Source organism: Mytilus californianus, unplaced genomic scaffold, assembly GCF_021869535.1.
Source record: "Mytilus californianus isolate M0D057914Y unplaced genomic scaffold, xbMytCali1.0.p SCAF_7, whole genome shotgun sequence".
In the NCBI taxonomy this organism is placed as follows: domain Eukaryota; kingdom Metazoa; phylum Mollusca; class Bivalvia; order Mytilida; family Mytilidae; genus Mytilus; species Mytilus californianus.
Genome location: NW_026262723.1, coordinates 25105306 through 25118070, shown reverse-complemented (window position 1 = coordinate 25118070; position 12765 = coordinate 25105306). Strand labels below are relative to the sequence as shown.

The 12765-nt window shown below is 30.1% G+C and overlaps 1 protein-coding gene across 6 annotated transcripts in view; it reads left to right on the top strand.

Annotated features, from left to right (window-relative positions):
* LOC127710176 (cytochrome P450 10-like) overlaps window positions 1-12765 on the top strand; it is a 270280-nt gene that overhangs the window by 211820 nt on the left and 45695 nt on the right. Inside the window, exon 1 of one of the 6 annotated variants that reach the window (XM_052215938.1) lies at window positions 4226-4272. The exons of the other annotated variants lie outside the window; for them this stretch is intronic. The gene's annotated coding sequence lies outside the window, so the exon portion shown is untranslated. Of the gene's footprint in view, window positions 1-4225; window positions 4273-12765 lie in introns of those variants that run through there. 6 annotated transcript variants of the gene reach the window in all.

Genomic DNA, 12765 nt, shown 5'->3' with positions numbered 1-12765 from the left:
CATTCTTTGGTATGTTTAATTAGATTAGTGAACGACTTAATTGAAATACATTTTCGAATTCAAATAAAAGTGCGTAGGTCAGTTGGATCATATGTCAACTCATGACAGCGTATCTGATCAACAATGTTTCTTTGAATACATCTTTACAAGTAACCTATTAACTGGTTTTGACTTTAGGAAACAAAAAACAGTATACCTTGTCATCAAAAGAAAAAGTCAGCTAAATAACGAAATTTGATACGTGTTATTGTTTTTAAGCTTGCTTGGACAAAAACTTGTATCACCATTTTAATTTTGTTCATATTTGAAAGGATTTAGCAGAAAATTAATAATCTATTTATAAATTAGTATAACAGATGTTTTAGTTGAATTACGAAATATGTCATTTGCATATTTCTGATAAATACAAGTTTATGTCTATTGATTATTTGGTTAGCGAATAAGAGCAGACCCAGATTGATATAAACCAATTCGCACAAAGTTTTCACGATTAAATTAAACGGTGACAATGACTGGTTTTATCAAGGTGTATCTAAAAATAATTTAATCGTAAAGTATAGGATCGGTTTATAATTTCCTTCCTTGCGTTATCAGTGGAATGTAACAGGGTACATCAATAGACGCTTAGGTGCGTAATAAGTAATGAAACAAGAATGATTTAGTGAATAAATATATATTTTTGTTGGTAAAAGTGTTGATACTATTAGAACGGTGATTATGAATAGACCGACCTACAACAAGGTTGACTTTTTGTCTCATGTTGACGGCAAATATAATTCCCTTCCATTAAAGCTTTTCGTAAACTGTTATATTGATGCAGATGTTATAATAGTTGTGGTCAAAGGTCAGAAGGGGAGATTTTAGAAAAATTACAAATTATTTTGTACATTTAAAAAAAAAATTCCAAAATCTTTCATGACAATGAAATAAATAAAAATGGAAATCATACTCTGTGAATATTGTTCAAATCTATTTGTTACATCCACGGAAATTATTCACCAAAATATTCAAATCTTAGATTAGAATAGGCAATAATATTTGAAAACATATATAGACATTTTCAGAAAAGTTTGTTTACCATCCAATACATAAAAACAGAAAATGCATACAGAAATACAAACACCAGATCTAATATCAATGACATAATGATGAAGCTTATGTATAGGATCATGTATGATTTTTTTTAAAGAGGTCAATTAGTACAAATAAAAATGAAACTTGTGTCCTCCTTGTTTATAAAATGCCTAAAAGATGGAGTCAGTAGCAAATTATTGACTTAATTTGATAAGAAAGTTCAATAAGTACAGACAGAGAGAGAGAAGCATTCATACTAATATATAGTTTTTGGTCTCTTGGAAAATGTTGTTTGTGCTGTATTTAGACCCCTCTAACCAGAAATTTGATTTGCATGCACACGTATAAAAATTGCGGTTTTGTATCCAACGCAATTATAGGTTTGAACGTTCTTTTCAATTTAGACTTGTTTATATATATATATATATATATATATATATATATATATATATAAATATCGTTATTGCAACAATTCCCTAAAGAGTTTAATGAGTCATATGATAAGCAGTACAACAAATATCTGTGCATGAAAAATTATGTTCGTATTGGTAATTATATGATTGTACGGGAAAAAAGGACATCGGAAATACATTAGAAATGGAAATAAAATAATTTATTTGTTGAATTAAATTTAAAAAAAGACTTCTCATTAGTCATTGAGTAAATGTTTTATAGCTTTTTATGTTTTTCTTCTATTCCTTAACATACTTAAGACTTTTCAATATTGAACTTCTATTAGTAACTTAATTCAATACTAATTTGAAACATAGTTTTATTCAAATCAACAATCTATTTATGTGGATGCTTTTTAAATTGTTATATTCTGTTCAGATAGTAGCCAATTGGCAGGAAGAATAAAATTAAGTCAGTTGAATAGTGAAAAAGTCTCTTGTGTATTGCTGTGGAAAGTTGACATCTTCATGGATCATTTCTTTCTGTTGAACAAAACAATCAGAGAAGGTTTATTATTTGCAATAAATAATCTTAAAATTATTCACCAAAATATTCAAATCTTAGATTACAATAGGCAATAATATTTGAAAACATATATAGACATTTTCAGAAAAGTTTGTTTACCATCCAATACATAAAAACAGAAAATGCATACAGAAATACAAACACCAGATCTAATATCAATGACATAATGATGAAGCTTATGTATAGGATCATGTATGATTTTTTTTAAAGAGGTCAATTAGTACAAATAAAAATGAAACTTATGTCCTCCTTTTTTATAAAATGCCTAAAAGATGGAGTCAGTAGCAAATTATTGACTTAATTTGATAAGAAAGTTCAATAAATACAGACAGAGAGAGAGAAGCATTCATACTAATATATGCTTTTTGGTCTTTTGGAAAATGTTGTTTGTGCTGTATTTAGACCCCTCTAACCAGAAATTTGATTTGCATGCACACGTATAAAAATTGCGGTTTTTATCCAACGCAATTATAGGTTTGAACGTTCTTTTCAATTTAGACTTGTTTATATATATATATATATATATATATATATAAATATCGTTATTGCAACAATTCCCTAAAGAGTTTAATGAGTCATATGATAAGCAGTACAACAAATATCTGTGCATGAAAAATTATGTTCGTATTGGTAATTATATGATTGTACGGAAAAAAAGGACATCGGAAATACATTAGAAATGGAAATAAAATAATTTATTTGTTGAATTAAATTTAAAAAAAGAATTCTCATTAGCCATTGAGTAAATGTGTTATAGTTTTTTATGTTTTTCTTCTATTCCTTAACATACTTAAGACTTTTCAATATTGAACTTCTATTAGTAACTTAATTCAATACTAATTTGAAACATAATTTTATTCAAATCAACAATCTATTTATGTGGATGCTTTTTAAATTGTTATATTCTGTTCAGATAGTAGCCAATTGGCAGGAAGAATAAAATTAAGTCAGTTTAATAGTGAAAAAGTCTCTTGTGTATTGCTGTGGAAAGTTGACATCTTCATGGATCATTTCTTTCTGTTGAACAAAACAATCAGGGAAGGTTTATTATTTGCAATAAATAATCTTAAAATGAAACATAACACTGACCATATTTTATTTGTAGAACAGACACAGGATTCTTAATATTTAAAAAAAGCAAAATGGAGATTTTATATGACTTTAATTCTACGAAATTTATGTGACTTTTGTTTAACTAAGTCTTATGGACAAAAGTTACAAAAGTTAATGTCTCTATCTTTAGCTTTATGAATTAAATTTAAATTAAGATGCTACACTGAATAAATGAAATTGCATAAACTTGGAAATTATTTGTATCACATAAACAAATGCAAAATGATAAAATTATTATCATCTGCACAAAATAAAATAATCTACATCGTTAGGGATACATGTAAACAGTTTCTAACCAAAAACATTATGACAAATCCTCTATCTAAACGAGGCAAACTTATTGACATGGAGATTTTTGGAAAGGAATATGAACAATTTACCTGTACAGGATGCCATTTACACACCTGACTGCTCAACAGAAAAAATTATTGCATCTCACCAGGTAGCCTAATTAATTTGACCATAGTCCATGCATTTATCAGAGTATGTCACGGGTTGTAATGTATATATAGATATCAAATTCTTAGAACCTTCAAATATGAAATAAGCAGTTTCCTGTCACTTCCGACATGGTACTGATTTACATATGATAATTGACTTGAAAAATCAACAAAATGGGGTTGTTCGTATCCTTAATACGTTGATCATAATATGATGGTATTACAAAAATTGACAAACAAACAATATCCATCAACAAAATCAAATAATGAAAAGTAAAAACAAAAATAATAAACTTGGACTCTTAACCTGGTGTGATTGATGTTTAAACAAATTATTCATATAAGAACAATTCAATATATCGAAGATTGCTTTAAACCCATGATACAATTTCCATGATATGTAGAAAAACTTCAAGACTTACATTAATGAAGTTTAAGTATCAAAATTCATTTGAAAATTGAAGATTATCGAACAAAAAGGGGTTTTTAAATCAGTGTTTATCAAAGTCATCCGGGATTGACTCCATAATTTAGTCAGACTCTAAATAAACAAAAATAAAACAAACTTTTTGATTGGTTTTAAAGGAAGCACGTTGATATTCTGGCGCGATCATTCGATGGTAGCCATATTGTTTATAGGAAAACCGGTATAAGAGTCTCAAAAATGGTACGTAAATGCATACCTCATGTTCACAATAGATTGAATGCATTAGCACAGTTTGAAAAAGATGTTAACATAGTGAATTTTATGTCTTACGTTATATTATAAGGCATTTCGTGTGAAGTAGTTCTCTGACTTAAGACATCAGATTAAAGTCATGAAATATTGCAATGAATGCCCAAGATATTTTCGTAGGAAATACTTTTAATAACTCTTGTATTAACAATTATGAGAATTACACTGTAGAATTCGGTAAAGAATGACAAAAAAAGTCGTTTTTGCATATTTTTCATGATAAGCATGTTAAGGTATTTTGATGAAATTCTTTTATTTCTTTTGTTTTTAAATTGGCAAAATAGGTCAATTCGACAGTGACACTAAATTTGTGTTTGGCATGTGTACAATGCAAAAAATTTGCACTGCATATGTGAAACCACAAATCTGGACATTACACATATAATACACACATTCAATGGATTATGTTATACCTAGTTTCTGCGCATATGCAGTTCATTTATGACAAATGATGTCATGGAAGTTTTCTTGATAATTTTAAGGAATAATAAGCCCGTCAGATTTTTAGATGAAAAAGTAGAAACCGAAGAAAACCTAGAAGAAATCATGAAAAGAGTGTAAACATTTTCCAAGGAAAATAAAGAAAATGATCGAGCACTTAAGCTTAATAAATATTAGGCATTTTTTGTAATTTTATAAATGAGTTTCAAAAGTGCTTACCGAAACCTGGATACTACATGTACTGCAAAATAATTATTTCCCTTGAATCAATTACAATCACTGATCCATTGATATCTTCTGAACATTTTTTTAAAGACAGTTTTTATACATTTTGTATCTGATTTATTTATCGATGATCACCATACAATCGAGTACTTTTACTGTAAAAATAACACAATTGTTAGAATTTCCTAACCAGTAAATCATAAGATTTTAATAATTTGTTTCTGGTAAATACGTTGAAAAATTGTCCATAAGCACTAATAGCTATTATTAAACAAAACTATCTGTTAGTGCACCCGATACTAGTTGTCAGGTAAATATTTGATACGAATATATATGTTGTGCGTATATATTTATACCACCCTACAAGTTATAAGGAAATATACATGTTTCAGCATGCTACACACTTAAAATTAATACTATAATATAATATATGACGTATTTCTAAATTTGATCCTATTAGTTTGTTCCGTTTTAAAGCATTGTTGATTTTTCCGGTTTATTGTTCATGATCATTTGAATTTAATAATATATTGGATATCTATATTATGCTCATTAGTCAAACAAAGGGGATCTGTTAATATAATTCTCTCGTAAAAAATGTTTTAGGTGTCAATTTACTCCCTTAGAAAAAGAAAATCGATAACGATATATTTATAATTGTAAGAAATTGTTGAAATCTTTTACTCCCCTATAAATAACAAAAAGTAGCAGGATTTGGTCATATGGAAACAGAACAGATCTATCTATATTTGAAATGGGACAATCGAAGGCAATGCATAACTCTCCTCGAATGTGTGGTCCAGTTATAAAAACAATTAGCCACAAAAGGCGTAGGATTTATTAGGAGAAAAGCAGAACAATTCTTAATCATGCTATCTTATTCTTTTTTCAAGGTTTGAAGAAAACATTGAAACAAGTATTTTTAACATGAAATGCAAGTATATTAACATGAAATGCAAGTATATACTTGCATTTCATGTTAAAAATACTTGTTTCGATGTTTTCTAATACTTGCATTTCATGTTAAAAATACTTGTTTCAATGTTTTCTAATACTTGCATTTCATGTTAAAAATACTTGTTCAATGTTTTCTAATACTTGCATTTCATGTTAAAAAAACGTGTTTCAATGTTTTCTTTAAACCTTGAAAAAAGAATAAGATATCATGATTAAGAATTGTTTTGCTTTTCTCATAATATATCCTACGCCTTTTGTTTCCATATGACTAAATCCTGCTACTTTTTGTTATTTGTAGGGGAGTAAAAGATTTCAACAATTTCTTAAAATTATAAATATATCGTTATCGATTTTCTTTTTCTAAGGGAGTAAACTGACTAAACGCGAATAACAAGTACTTTTTCTCATCAAAATGAAAATTGGTTGTCAGACTTAATTACACGAACTGTTTATCTCATATTATCACATGCAATATTAATGATATAATATAAAAGTTCTTACTACATGTACTTCTTTGTACAATTTAATGGTATACTTATTTCCTCCAAGTTGTTTATCTTTATTCATTGGTACCAGACATGCAGAATGTAATAAGTATGGCACTAACCAACTAATAATAATCGGTTGAATTTGAAGGAAATATTAATATACTAATTAAGCTTTGAAACGAAACCAATTACGAAAAATTAGAGAATGATTCCTGTTGATATATTTTCATTGGTCATTGTATTTTTTTTTAAATAAGGAAACAACACTTGGAAATAACCACAAAGTTATTATTTCATTTCCTGTTTAAATAGAAAAACTTTATTAAGTGGAATATTTACAAAATAATGAATAATATCTTATTTTTTCTCCTTTTAACATTTACTCTTTATTGTAAGGCTCTTAATGATCTAAGTGCTCGAGATGCAAGGCTTATGAATATATAAAAATTGATTAATATTAACATTTATTATTTGAAATGCTGACATATAAATTTCATTTATAATATTTAACACAGCTAAAATGATAGTAAAATTTATGAACTTCTATCAATTAGTTTGCATCAAAACACGTATTATCATTGTATATCTACAGCAATTTTATCATGTTTATATTGGTGACACAAAATATTTACCATCACAAAGATCTGTTTATTAAAATCAATAAATCGAACTTTTCCTATGTGGACATACATGTAAGGTACACGTAGTAAATCAAAACAAATTGCTTGTATTTAATTTGTCAACTGTCAAAGTAAGAGTAAATATTATTTGAATTTAAATTTTTAACTTATCTCATAACGTACATACACTATGTATTACGATTTAACATTAAATGTATGAGTGGTATCAAAATACTATTAGGTAGATACAATGTATCCGAATTCACAAACACACATTATTATTTAAAAAGAAATATAAATCTTATCACTTTTACGCCAAATTTTATTTAAAGTAGGGTCTTGCGAGTTACACACGCACAACTTAAATAATAAAACTTTCTTATCATTGCTTCGTATTTTACTGGATAATCATAGTTTTATGGAACTTGCATGTTAAGTGCAACTTTCGATACAAAACCATATTGATATTTTGTAGAAAACCTGCTTACTGCAATAATTTAACCTAAATCATGTATTTTCAACAAATTAAAATTTTTCTAGGAGAAAAAATCATTCAAAAGGAATAAATGTTCCCATCATAAAATATATGTTCCCATGGGAAGACAATTTGTTCCCATAGGAAGAAAAATTGTTCCCATGGGAAGAAAAGTTGTTCCCATGGGAAGATGAATTGTTCCCATAGGAAAAGTTAAATTCTCATGAGAAGATATATTGTTCCCATAGGAAAAGTTAAGTTCCCATGGGAACTTTTAGTATTCTTGTTTTCCCATGGGAACATTAAAGCGGGGTTGAACTTGTTAGCTCTTTAATGTATCTAAATTATTTATTTCTTTAATATTATTTGGCAAATTATTCCAGGTAATAAGACCAGAATATTTAAATGAACTTTAAAAAAAAATCAGAATTATGACTTGTTACATGAAGAAGTCATGATGTTGTTGACCTGAGACAATAATTGTAAAGATCAGTACAAGCAGTAAATTTATTAGATAGATAATCAGGTGCTAGACCATTCATACATTTAAACATTAAGACAGCTTGAAAATATTGTATCCACGTAAATATAGTCATCCATTCAAGCTTTTTAAACATTAAAGTTGATGGAAAATCCAAAGAAACAGATACAATTAATTTTGCAGCACGTTTTCGCAGCTGATATATCCTTTCCAGATAACAGTTTGTGGTAAGACCCCAATACTGTACAACAGTAGTCAATAATGGGTAATATATAGCCATTGTAAAAAAGAATAAGACTCTTTAATGGTAAATAATGTTTCAACTTTTTTAACAGGTATATTCTGGTTGAAATAATTTCACATATTTTATCAATTTGATTTGACCATGACAGATTTTTATCAATATGGATTCCAAGAAGTGTTTCAACTTCAACATTATCTAAAGCGATTTTATTTTGTGATAAAACAAATGAACATTCATTGCAGCTTTCCAATTTTCTGTCTGATCCAACAAGCATACATTTTGATTTCTTGCTATTTATCATCATATCATTTTCTTTACACCATTTAATAACATTTTCTAAGTCTTTATATCAGAGGCGGATCTAGGGGTGCAGAGGGTGTACGCCTAACCCTTTTGGATAGCTAGAAATAATTACCATTTTATGTTTTTTCACGATTTATATATGATTTTTTAGCACACCCCATTTTAAAAATGCTCGATCCGACCATGGATATTGCAATCGACAAATATAAACTTGACCAACGCCACTTACACAATGTAAATGTAGAATATTTGTCAATGTACGATAATCATTACACGATGGCGAGTTTATATTTTAGAAGCGTTTATTTATAACATTATTAATAAAATAATCACTATTGCATTTTCTGGATGGCCTGAGACTATTATACTTATTTATATTTAGAATTATATTTATAATTACAAGTAGGGGTAAAAAGTTTTGTAACGCATCATTATTGTGATATGTTGCGCCGCATAGAAGTTAATGTTATAGGGCGATTCTGCATGCATATACATTGACTTTCTCTCTTGCTTTATGATGAACATTTAGTGTTCAGAATATTAATTTTCAAACTATCATACTGGCCCCTAAGTAGAGTGGACTATTTATCAAGATACTCTGTAACCATCCTGTAAAATCACATATCAAATGTGCGTCCTTCAATTTTTAAGGACGTACACAATCCAAGTTTGAACACTTAAATTGACATCATTCATATAAAAAAAAATCAAATAGTGTACACAATCTTCATGTTTAGCTCACCTGCAGGCCCAGAGGGCCAAGTGAACTTTTCTCATCACTTGGTGTCCGTCGTCGTCCGTCCTCGTTAACTTTTACAAAAATCTTCTCCTCTGAAACTACTTGGCAAAATTAAACCAAACTTGGCCTAAATCATCCTTAGGATATCTAGTAAAAACAAAAATATATCCGATGACCCCGCCTATTACCCAAGATGGCCGCCATGGCTAAAATAGAACATGGGGGTAAAATGCAGTTTTTGGCTTTGATCTCTGAAACTAAAGCATTTAACCCGACAGGATAAAATGTTAGTAAGGTCAAGATCAATCTGCCCTGAAAATTTCAGACGCATCAGACAACCCTTGTTGGGTTGCTGCCCCTGAAAGTCGAAAAAATAATTTAAGAGATATAACTAACTTATAGCCAAACAAATGATATAGGAGCTAGGTCCAAAAATATTTGTCTCTCGATTCAGTGTCAATGTAATTTAAAATGAAACACCTGCTCAAAATGTCCAAAAAGATTCATTTTACTTTTTATGTTTTTAATGGGTTGAATATAGTGTTAAATTTTATTGAAATTATTAAGCTGTAATACTGTCATTTCATTTTTGTAATTTATTGCATGCATGTATCATGTAAAAGAGAGGCGAAAGATACTAAAGGGACATTCAAACTCATAAGTGTCTATATAAATGAATAAATGTCTATGTCTTGTAGGTTATCATACAATGCAAACTGTGAACGTGTCCCGTTCAGTATTCGAACTCACAACCTCAGTGATGACAGGCTAGTGAAACAGTAGTTCGACTTCTTAGACCACTTGGTCACCGAGGACCCAACATGTCGATGAGACAGCAAACAAACGATACAAACAAATCATAGGACATGTGCATGTAGTATATATAAGTTGTGATTTTTATACCATGTATGTATTATACTGGGTACTGTATAGACAAGTGCATAAATTTAACAGAGACCATCAACACCACTGACAATGTTATGTCTATGTTGAGATCATGGCATCTATTAAACCTATTTCATGTGGACCCTGCCAGCAGGAAAAAGTAAACACTAAAGCTGACATCTGGTGTAACAACTGTGATGAAGGATTGTGCTCAACTTATTTCGGTCATCATAAAAAATTTCGATTGTTGCGTGATAACAAGACCATCGAAATTCTTGCCTTTAAAAGCTTTAGCCCTTCCATCGGCTCTATCAAAACAGAATGTGACGTGCACAGTCAGCAGTTTAAATTGTTTTGCCCAAGCCACTTAATACCTTGCTGTCATGAATGTATTACCACTCATCATTCAAAATGCACCGGAATAGAAAGTTTAGATAGTGTAGTCGAGAAAGCAAAGATAGAGCAATCAAAAGCATCTGTTGAAAATGATATAATATCCATTTTACTTTTCTTGAATACAATGGCTAACGAAATATCAAAAAACATTAAAAAAGGAGAAGACCAATGCAACATAATTAAGGAATCAGGCAGTAAAATGCGAGAGAAAATTAATGAACATTTAGACCACCTAGAGAAGAACCTATACACAGATGCAGATGCTGTATGGAGTCAGAAGAAATCAATCTTAACTGGTTTGATAACTGACATTGACGAAAAAAAGAAAACATTAAAGGAAATACAAGATGAATTGCATACAGTCGAAATGGACAGTTCAAAGCTTCAATCATTTCTAAGGATATATCAGATTGAACAAATAGTGCATCAGTGTCAATATGTTATAGATATGGAAAATGAGAAGTTTTATGAAGTTGACATCAAGATTGAGCAAAATGATGAAATAGAAAGGGTGATTAGTGAATTAAAAACATTAAAATCCTTCGGGGAAGTACAGGTTGTTAAACGTAATATAACCATGTACAGAGGAACAAGTGTGATGAGGGAAGCACAAATAGAATTGCCGGAACATTTCAATATAAACGACATGACAATGAATTTTGAGACAAAGTTAAACATTCAATTGGAGAAGATTATAAGTGACATGATTTGTTTGATAGATGGAAGAGTAATAGTAGTGGTAGACGAGGGTAAAGTTAACCTACTTACTTCTGATCGCAAATCCAAGATACAGTTGCCTATACCTGGTCAAGCCTGTTGTCTGACACAGATTAATCGGGATACCATCGCCTTAACTTATCCTGAGGAGAAAGCAATTAAGATCTTCAATTTGGAGGACGAGACAATTTCCATATTTGACTTACTTGTTTCATGTCATGGTATATCATGCTTCAATAATTCCCTTGCTGTAGGTTTGAGTAATGGTGAACAAACATAATTTAAACCCTGCTGACTGCCATGGCGATTGCCAAATAAACGGATCACAGATGTAACACAATGGATCTTAATTATATTAATTTAATACTAAACAGAAAACAATAAACTTGTGGAAAAGATGGTATACCGCAAACATGAGGTGCAAAAATTTGTACACCATATCCGGATTTCGACAAGTAATGTCTCTTCAGTGATGTTAGGAATCGAAACGGTATTTGGAAGGCCATATAATTTACCTCAATTTGGGATTGACTCTTGAATTTTGAAGAGTCGAAATAGGATGAACGAATCATATAAACCCGAAGGCAAATATAATACAAGCCCAAACGAAAAAATATAAACAAGTCTAAATTGAAAACAACGTTCAAACCTATGATTGCGTTGGATAAAAACCGCAATTTTTATACGTGTGCATGCAGACAAAATTTCTTTGTAGAGGGGTCTAAATACAGCACAAACATAGGGTCTTTGCATCGGCACTAAACACATTTATTTAAAAACCAGTTGTTGGCATGACACGGGTTATGTTCTTCTCATATATGTTATGATGGTATGATACTAAACCCCTAACGGGAAGGATTGTGCCTGATATTCATATGATGAAGACATAATCTTTCAATCAGTTTAATTGAAGTCTGGAGCTGGCATGTCAGTTAACTGCTAGTAGTCTGTTGTTATTTATGTATTATTGTCATTTTGTTTATTTTCTTTGGTTACATCTTCTGACATCAGACTCGGACTTCTCTTGAACTGAATTTTAATGTGCGTATTGTTATGCGTTTACTTTTCTACATTGGCTAGAGGTATAGGGGGAGGGTTGAGATCTCATAAACATGTTTAACCCCGCCGCATTTTTGCGCCTGTCCCAAGTCAGGAGCCTCTAGCCTTTGTTAGTCTTGTATTATTTTTAATTTTAGTTTCTTGTGTACAATTTGGAGTTTAGTATGGCGTTCATTATCACTGAACTAGTATATATATTTGTTTAGGGGCCAGCTGAAGGACGCCTCCGGGTGCGGGAATTTCTCGCTGCATTGAAGACCTGTTGGTGGCCTTCTGCTGTTGTCTGTTCTGTGGTCGGGTTGTTGTCTCTTTGACACATTCCCCATTTCCATTCTCAATTTTATTAACATTTTCCAAAAGACCAAAAAAGTGAAAAAGTATATTTTAACAAAAC